This window comes from Lagopus muta, chromosome 6 (genome assembly GCF_023343835.1).
Source record: "Lagopus muta isolate bLagMut1 chromosome 6, bLagMut1 primary, whole genome shotgun sequence".
Classification (NCBI taxonomy): domain Eukaryota; kingdom Metazoa; phylum Chordata; class Aves; order Galliformes; family Phasianidae; genus Lagopus; species Lagopus muta.
In genome coordinates, this window is record NC_064438.1 from 2,864,514 (window position 1) to 2,874,267 (window position 9,754).

Consider the following 9,754-nt stretch of genomic DNA (forward strand, 5'->3'; position numbering starts at 1 on the left):
GTCTGTCTGCAACTGGATGCAATTGAAATCCAACATTTACTTGTTTGGGAGATGCTGCTTTCTGATTTCATAAGCTTTTGTAAGCTTTCCATCTTGCAGTAGGCTGCTTGCCCCATGTCAGGAATGAATAGCATGCGGTCTTCACGCTGCATTTAGCCTCCTCCATGCACAGGAGTAAGAGACCAAATATCTTGTACCTTATCTGATGTATTTGTCCCTCACTTGTCACCGTGTCAGTTGTCAGCACTGCTGGTCCTGCTCATGTTTGGTGAACTCCTGACCTTTTGCTTATTTGACCTCTCAGCAAATATGAGGCTTTTGTAGAGTTTCAAATATTTGGAACTGAAACAGAAGAAACATTTAGCTCCTGCGTGCGATCTGTAGAAATTACTTTCATTTTTTTTCTTAAGCAAAAGGTTTTTTAATGCTGTACAAAATTGAATCCAAGTGTATATGTAAGCTCTTGGACAGACAACCCTAGGAAACTGGGGATAGTGATTTCATGGGATTAAGTTGGTTAGATTGTGTTCTCTTGATATAAGTACTGAGTTTACATCTGGCTGTGAATCGATAGTTCCCTTGATTTGGAGGTGAATGTGTATTATTGTCTTTTGGGAGTAGCAGGCCAAATCTGCAGCTCTGAGGTACTGTGTTCTCCTCCAGGTCAGCATAAACTCTCTATTTAGCAACCGCTGGTTCATCACTTATTAACCAGTACATCTCAGATGAAGACTTTCAATCTTTTGTTCCAGGTTGCTCAGCCAAATTCTTGTGTTTGGCCCAGCTCCTTCATGTTAGTGCATTGTGTTCCATTCAGCATGCCAGCTTCTAGGACTGTTTTTGCAAAGGAAACGCTTTAAGGTTATTTCTAACTGTTCTAAGCTCTACAGCAGCATTCAGGTTAGTTAGGTTATTGTTGGTATTGACTGTTGGCATCCAGGGCTATGAAGCATACTTTAAATGTTTAAATGCAGTACTACATACAGTGCATTTAGTAGACAGGGAGAGGGAATAAACTTGTTAGGCTCTTATTAGGGATAGACAAAATGCAAGAATGTAGGGCTAAAATGTACTGGGCAACTGCTAGAGAAACTTCTTTCACCATACGTACCCACTGTATGTATATATGAACCTAAATAAGTCTTATTAACGGGTAGTCAGTCACTTAATTATTTCACTTTTAATCAGTACCAGCAAGTGTGTTTATTATTCACACATCCAGGTCTCCCTGTTATCATGCCAAACTCTTGTGAAATATTGATAAACTAGCAAAATGTATCTGATTTCTGAAGATTTCCCATTTCTCAGCGGTGATGGTAGGTGACTCCTTCCTTCCTGGGTACCATATAACCAAATGTGCTAAATGTCTTTTAGAGAAAAAGTTTCTCCTTCTGTTTAATCTCAACCTCCTCTGGTACAACCTGTGGCCATTTCCTCGGGTCTTGTTTGTTGCCTGGGAGAAGAGGCCAAACCCCTCCTCATCACAACCTCCCTTCAGGAAGCTGTACAGTGCAATGAGGTCTCCTGAAAGCTACAATATATAATTACTACCACCCAGGTAAGATGTAATATATCTTGCTGAAATTTACAGGACAAGTCATTCTGTGCTGTAGTAACCTCCCAGGTACAGTTTTGTGCTGTGGTCACAAGCAGGTATCGTGTGTAATGAATGCCTGCACAGAACTTGTCTATGCCTGTACTGCTGGCTCTTCTCTCCCTAATGATGAAGTTGCCTAAAGACAGGAGGGTTGTGCATGGTTAAGTTATGTACAATTCACAGTCAACCTGTGGGCTTCTCGCAGGTGGGGAATGGGACGCACGAGTAGGAGGAAGCATAAGCTCAGCTCTCTTTGTGCAAGCTCTTGTGCTTTGTGCCTTCCAGTTGAGCCCAGTGTTTTGCAAGCTGCACCCCTTGATTCTAACAGAGACTGGAGCTGAGCTAATGCCACGTTTATGCCATACACAGCTGAGCCTTCTCACCTGCACTCAGAACCTGAAGATAACACAAACTGTTTGTTTTTAGAGGCTCGCCTCAACATTTCAATGTGTTATTCTGCAGTGAGGAGAAAAAGGAGGTTTGTGCTCAAGTCCAAGTACAGTTTTCTAAATTTTTTCAGCAGTTGAAAGAACGGCTGGTTATAGCTTGTAAGCCCATTTAAACACTAACTTTAGTAAACGAATAAATAAAATACACTAGGCAATATGCCAAGCAGAGAAGTGTCTTCTAAAAAAATCTTGCCCGTAGGGGTAATAAACCCTCCCAGGAGGTTGAATGTTGGTGCAGAGGGCTGTCACTTGCTGCCAACACAATTTGCCAGTGATCTGGTGCTAACATGCCAGTTCTGCATCTCTGACTGATGTGCAAGCAGCTTCCCGCTCTGTGTGAATGCCACTGGGTGTGTTTACAGCTGGTTCCTCCTAGCCCCATCTCATACATTGCACAAACCCTCACCTTGGAAACTGGAAGCCTTTCCAAATTTTGGGATGCAGAGGTGCCGCCAAACTGATGCACAGCTGCCAGTGTGTGCAGCCTCGAGATGCTGACAACCTGCTGTCCATGCAATACCTTGTCTTAAGATTTCTGACTCATCTTAATTTTCCTCTGCTGCCGGCCAGCTGCTCTGAGGAAGTTGTGCAAGGGAAATGAACGCCCTCCAGTGGTGTTAAATAGGAGAATAGATCGGTTTTGTTTGTTTGCTGTAACTCGCAGAAGTGGTGCATACACAGCTCACACCGTAGATGTGAGTTAGTATTTAAAAGGGGGTTATAAACAGGAGGGGAATCAACTTTTCACAAGGGTAGGCAGTGATAGGATGAGGGGGAATGGTTTTAAGGAGGGAATGTTTGGATGTCAGGGGGTAGTTCTTTACAGAGAGAACAGTAAGGTACTGGAACAGGCTGCTCAGAGAGGCTGTGGATGCTCTGTCCCTGAAGGTGTTCAAGATCAGTTTGGAAGGGCCCTGGGCAACCTGGTCTACTGCCAGATCTGGAGGGTGGAGGCCCTACCTGTGGCAGGGGACTGAACCTCAATCATCATCCTTGGGGTCCCTTCCAACCCAAATCATTCTATGATTCTGTGTGCCCACTGACAGTGTGGTGTTTGTGGGTATCCTCACCCCTGCTCTAGGTGCACCATGGAGCTTTCCCTCCCATCTCTTGCCCTAATCCAAACGGCTCTGCTTGTTTTTTCTTTCTGGATGCCTGTACCTTGTGCATGGTCAGGTCAGTGCCCAGAATGCACAGCTTTTAGAGGCAGGGTAATGAAGCTCACTTGTTGGTGTGCGCTCTTGAGGTGTGCACACTCTTGGCTTTCTGCTGTGCGTGCAGTCTGCATGGATTGAAGCCTGTTTCTCCTTTTCCTGAGAGATGCCTTATTTTCCACACCAGGAGTCCTAGAATATAAATGTAGCTCCATGCATGTCCAATGAAATTTTGAGATGCCTGGCTTTCCAAGCACCCCAAACTGACTGACACCCTCTTCTGGGAATTGTCCAATGTAGTCTTGGGCTAATAGGTACAGCTGTATGGTTTTTTTTTTTTTCAGCTTTTAGCATTTATCTCACTCCCTAAACACTACTGATGATATTTGTGTAGGAATTTTTTGAGTTTTAAGAAGTTCCTTGACAGATTTTTCCTGCAAATCCATTCAGCTATGTTAACTTTTTGTTGTTGTTGTTAAATGCAAATAGGCATTATATCTCCAGAGAATCATGCTCCTGCATGCCATCTTTATGTACATGGATGTGGCTGTCTAACCCCGTTGTTTGTTAGTGTTTTCTTGCATGTTGTCACTTTTCTGGGGGTTCACTTGGTGTTTCATCTGCTCCTAGCACGGGGCAATAGCCTGAAAGTAAAGAACTGGCATGAAGGACTGAATCCTGCCCATTGGATTTCAGACCGGAGTTGCCCCAGAGCTTAAACATCATATTACTGTAAGCATCTTTAAAAACAAAACTAAGCACTGTATTATTTTTCTACCATGTGGAACGCCACCCTTACAAATATTCTGACAGTACTCACTTGGAAAGGCTCGATACTGATCTGTGCATTGTCTTCAGCTGCCCATTTTGCTGTGCTCCTCTGGCTCTGTACTCCACTGTTCTGCTGTAGGAAGAGGGTGGTCTTGACCAACCTTTTCAGTTGTCTTTGATAATATCACCTGGTTAACTGCAATGCTTATAGTGAGACTTCCTTCAGAACAAAAGAATGATAGCCTGGGCTCTGAAATACAGAGGCCTTTTTGGAAAGCAGCCACCAGGCTACGTGTACAAAGTAGCTACCAGTATGTGTTGGAGAAGTAATTTGTACTTTAAATGACACTGGATGTTGACTGTGGAAATACTCCTTTTCCAGAAAGAGTTCCTAGGTTGATCATAGTTTGGTGATGGCCCAGGAAAGAGTGAGATCAGAAACTGGTGCAAGCACTGGAGCCAGACATGTGGGTCTATTGTAAGCCATGTCTGCTTAGTACAAATGTTGTAGCATTTCTCACACTGCCTTGGCAGCCTCTGTGTAACATCCACATATGAGTTTAGTATTTAAACGTGCATAGTTCAAGGGGATTGCACTCAATAAATCTGTAGGAAAGAGACTAACAGTGTTCGTGTTGTTTACAGCACTGTGTGCTGATGTCTCCTTTCCTTCCTGATTTTGGCAGATCACTGATTTGACACTTCAAATACTTCACTCCGCTCACCAAGGAAATAAAAGAAAGGCTTCTTTAAACTTCATTTTTGGAAATGTAGTTACCTATTGGATCAAAGGGGAAAAAAAATGTTGAAAAATCATTTTTTCCTGTTGTTTTCTTCAGGGCTAGTATTATGAACGCATGTAGCACATGCACACAAATACATGTGTGAATGAACATAATATCGTCAGCGATTCAATAGCATAAGTGGTTCTCACTTAAAGAAAAACTTTGTTTTCTGCTTTCTTCACATTGGTTCCCAAAGGCAATCTGTGCCTCAATCCAAAAGATGTTTGCCTGTCGTTGAAGGCTGTCACTTTAGAGGCTGTAAGCAAAACTGATCTTCCTGGGATGCTCTGACAGGGCTGATGTCACGTTTATAGGTTGCAGCTGAGTGTTCTCAGATTTCAGGCGTGAGTTGGAACAGCATGTTTGTTCTGCACAACTCAAACACTGCAAATGTCCAGAAAGAAATTCCTGTTGAGTTTTCTATTGAAGACTCATGTCCTCAAACTTCATCAGGCAATACTGCTGTGTGTGTGTATGGATGGGGTGCTGGACTGAGGGGAGAATGTGAGCCTGTGTTGGCACAGCTGTGTTGGGAGGCAAAGCACGTGCTGCTGAGAACTGGTTAGCAGAAGTGGAACTGGGCACCTCTGTGCATTTGCCCAAATGAATGTGTTCAAACTGCAGATGTGAGGCCTCCCAGGAGGACCTGCTGGAATTCTTGCCCTATTTGGTCCCAATAACCCTGCTCTTGCTTTTGGGTGGAGGTGTGACATGAAGAGTTCAGGCAGTGATGTCTCTGGGGTGGCTCTGTTTTCCTGGGGAGTATGGACATTGCAGCTGCTGTGCTTCCTTCCAGCCTGATTAGAACCAAGGGGTGACAAGGAGAAATGTTCCTGTTTGGCTTTGTTTAAATGGCTGCCTTATGTAGTTGCTACACTCAGTGCAGGACCTTTTGGCCATTATGTGGTGCTTCCTTTTCCTCTGGAAGGGCAGATAGCCATTGCTTGAACAGCACGTATAGTTGCTGCAGCTGCACTTGTGTTCCTTGCAGAGGTGGTGAGTGAAGTCTAATGGAGTCCAGGTGAGTCCTATCACAGAATCACAGAATGGCCAGGGTTGGAAAGGACCTCAAGGATCATGAATCTCCAACCCCCCTGCCACATGCAGGGCCACCAGCCTCCATGTTTAATGCATCTCTGTGTATCTTGCTGGCTTCAAGACCATGCTGGTAAACCCTGATGCCAAAGGTTGTATTGACCCAGAAAGGAGCTGGAATATATTCAACCTCCTCTACGCTCAGCTCACTGATGCTTTTGAATTAATAGGGAGGCTGCTACAAAGCTGAGTTGTTAGCCCAGGATCTTTCATTCTAAGTTGAATGTCCATTCTTAACACATTGATGTCCATCTCTTGCACAGTTACGTGTTTTATGATCTTTTCCTTGCCCTTTCCTGCAGTGTTAGAGCCCTTGTACAAGTCCTTGGGTCAACTTCCACATACAAGAGCACGCAGGGGAGGTCACGTGGTGAGAGGAAGCCTTGCTTTTTCAGATCTCTCTCATTCTTAGTTCTTTTTTTTTATTTTCTTTATTATTCTGAAATGTTCCCTGTGACAGAAGAGAATCCATGAGCTCATGACCCTCCTATACTCATCTCCCATTTCTGAGAGTGCTTTCTCCCCTCCAGGAGAAGCTGTGAGGAATGTGTTTATGAGCAGGGATGGTTGTGAATGGCAACAGAATGTCTGAGGTCATCCTTTCTCCTCTCCTAAACAAGAGCCTAAAAATAGAGCCAAAGCTGCTTGCTGAACAACTCAGAATACAGCACCCTTTGGCCGTGTAAAAGATGACTGGAGCTCTGCCTTTGTTCAAAATCCTTTCAGATTTATAGGCTGTATGGAAATACCGGGAAGGAAAGGCATGCTTTCAGGGATTGCTGATTCTTCACCTTACTCTGGAAAAATAAACCCATGGGAAAAAGGAGGCTGTAAGTCTATTTACTCGGATGAGACATTTGGTCTGATAGGGAGTGTCAGTTACAGAGCCAGACTTGCCCTACGTGCTGTTTCATCTCCAGATCTGGCTGAAGATCAGATCCATTAGCCAGCCTGCAACCCTGGCTGAGCCTCCTGAAGAAGATCTTTTAAAAAGAGGGCTCTGGAGAAGCTTGTGACGGTGTTTACTTAATGCTTAAGGTGCGCTTAGGCGATTTCTCAGATTGGGTCTGTATTTTGGAAACCCCGCATCTGTTTGCGTGCACTGGGTCACCAGCATCTTCTTTTGGGTGCCCTTTATGGAAGTATTGCATGGCTGAGGGCAGAAGAACATCAAGATGAGTGCCTAGAGCAGGAAGTGAATGGTCTAGTGAGCTCCAGGAAATCAAGGACTGCAAAAGTTGCATTAAGGTTCAGGGCATGGTGTCACCACCTACGGACCCAACCCCTCTGTGCTTCATGCTTAAGAATTGTCTTAGTATGAAACACTATTTCTACCCATACTCAGACTGAGAGGAGTGTCAAATGGGAAAAGTAGAAAAAATGGCTATTGAGATCTTGGCACCCAACCCAAACAGTGCATAATATTAATGGGAGCCTTTGCTCCCATTAATTAATGGGAGTTTTGGCTCCAGTGGCTTTGAGATTGGCCCGATGCAGAGGATGTTCAAGGAGCACTGGTTCTCTTTTTTCATTTGCATGGTCTCACTCACGGCCTCTGCAGTAGGTACCGCAGGTTTGTCCTAAGCTGGGTTTCCCTGGGGCAAGGGATGTTGGTGCTAATTTGCTTAAGAACTTGTGATGAAATGGATCTTTGGCCTTTGCTGTTAGTTTCCATTCTCCTATGTGACCACATCACGCAACAATAATGATACGAAAAGGAATAGAAAATGTCAGGGCAGATCACTGATCTGGGAATGTTAGTATGAAGTGAAAAAGTTCCAGGGGGCTTTTCAGTTCGTTGACAAGCAGTGATAAATCATCCTTCAAGTGCTTTTCCAGAGCAGATGTGGCTGTAAAATGCAGAAGGCACTGTGGAGCAGGACTCCTGAGCCACTGCACCCAGGACAGTGCTGCGGTCAGCAGACATCTGGCTGGGCTGTCAGCAAAAAGGCGGTATGTTTTTCCTGTTGTGTTGGTTCACTTTATTTATCTGACAGAGATGAAACTCCTCTGAATCTCATCTTCCCCTTGGCTGTTGTGCTTTGCAGCTGGGTGCTCCCTATCCTGTACACGACAGCAGGGATGCTGAATAGACCAAAGGCTGCAGTGGTGGGGTCAGTGGTCTGCTTCTAGAAGGGAGAGAATGAGGCAGGGCTGGAACATGGCCTTCAGTCTCAGGAGAATTTAAGGAAGATAAATCTTCCATTAGAATCGTAGAAACATAGAATGGTTTGGGTTGGAAAAGAACTTTAGGATCATTTATTTCCAACCGCCTACTATAGGCAGGGAGACCTCCCTCTAGACCGGGTAGCTCAAAAGAGAGAATTAGGAGAAATGAACTTAGCTTAACTTGAGTTAGGTTGTGGGTTGCAACCAAGAAAGGAAGCAGCCCACCTGTCTCCCTCTAGCCAGGATAAGACTGTTTTCACCAGTGGTGCTCATTGTCACGAGGCTTTAGTGGATCTCTTGCCAGATCTGGATCTCATTACAGTTCCACAACTGTTGTCTGAATTCCCAAATAGTTTCTGATACCCTTGGCTCCAGCTCAACCATAGGAGTAAACCTGTACATTAGTTTTTGACCTCCACGTAGCTTCTGTACAAAGAAGGTGGCTTTGTGCTTCAGCATACATTTATATCATGGCTGCTATGAAGCTGCAAATGCTGAGGCCAGTGAAACAAATTCTATTAGGTGAAAATCTGCTAGGCTGCCTAAATCCTACAAAGTGGGAAAGAAGCTCTTCCTACAGGAGGTGTAGCTGCAGCGGATGTGGGGATATTTGGGGCTACCTCTCTGCTTCAAAAATAATAAATCAGAAACGCAAAAAAAGAAAAACCAGTAAATCCTTAGCTCTGGAAATGGAGCAGAGAGGATGTGGCTCTTTTAGCAACTTGTTATGAAAAAAGCAAATGATGCTCTTTACGTCAATAACCATGCAAATAACGTGGATAGAATTTGTATGTAAAGTATATTATCAAAAAAATGCAGTTAAAGAATCGGGTGGGTTGCATGCTGCTGGACACAGAGATGGTGTGGAGTGAGCAATGTGAGTCAATGAGAAGCTGCAAATGCAGTTCCCAAAACTGCCTGTGTTTCCTTCCAGGGTTCCTATAAGGGAGCCGCAGGAAGAGAGGCCTTGTGGCTGGTCCTCTGGCATCAACTATTTCCTTTTCTAGAGTTTAACAAACGTTATGTAGAAACAGGGTTTCTTATGAGCAGTTGCCATTTATTTTCCTTTTGGCGGAGTGGCGTTGAAAAGGGGAGACTCCTTTGGCATCTTGGTCTTTCCCATCTGTTTTTGAGCACCTGAAGTACATAACAAGGTGTGTGTGGGGGGGGGATCTTCAGTAACCTTGAAATGTATGTAGAAAAGATATTTATTGATTCAGCTTCTACTAAAAGCAATTTTAAGTTTACAGCATGAAACTTTCAAATATGGACTTATTCAAAGCTGGCAGCTTTGAGAACATGTAGTGTAGAATAAAAACTCACTTGCCTTAGGAAGAACTTGAGACAAGATCACTAATGGCTTTCTCTGATTTGTGTCAGAGAGAAACACACTTTGGATTAAATATGCATTTTCCAAGGTACTGCACATGATGAAACCCTGCACTGAATTTGCTGTGAATTCATGGGAATGTGAAGCCCAAGCAGCAGTATGTGCTGTATGCTGTGGGCTGGAACAAATGCTTGAGAAACTGAGAGTGTTTTACAGCATGGGAGAACCAGCTGCAAAGTGAGTGGTGTTCTTACGAGAACAGCTTAGCAGACCAGGTACCAGTGCAGTCATTCAGAGGTCTACTAGGCAGATAGTTATAAAAACACTCTCTTTTCCCAACCAATATGACTGTAGCGCATGGATTTTGGTTAAAAGTTGTGATGCAGCAGCTGAAGGTGGTGAGT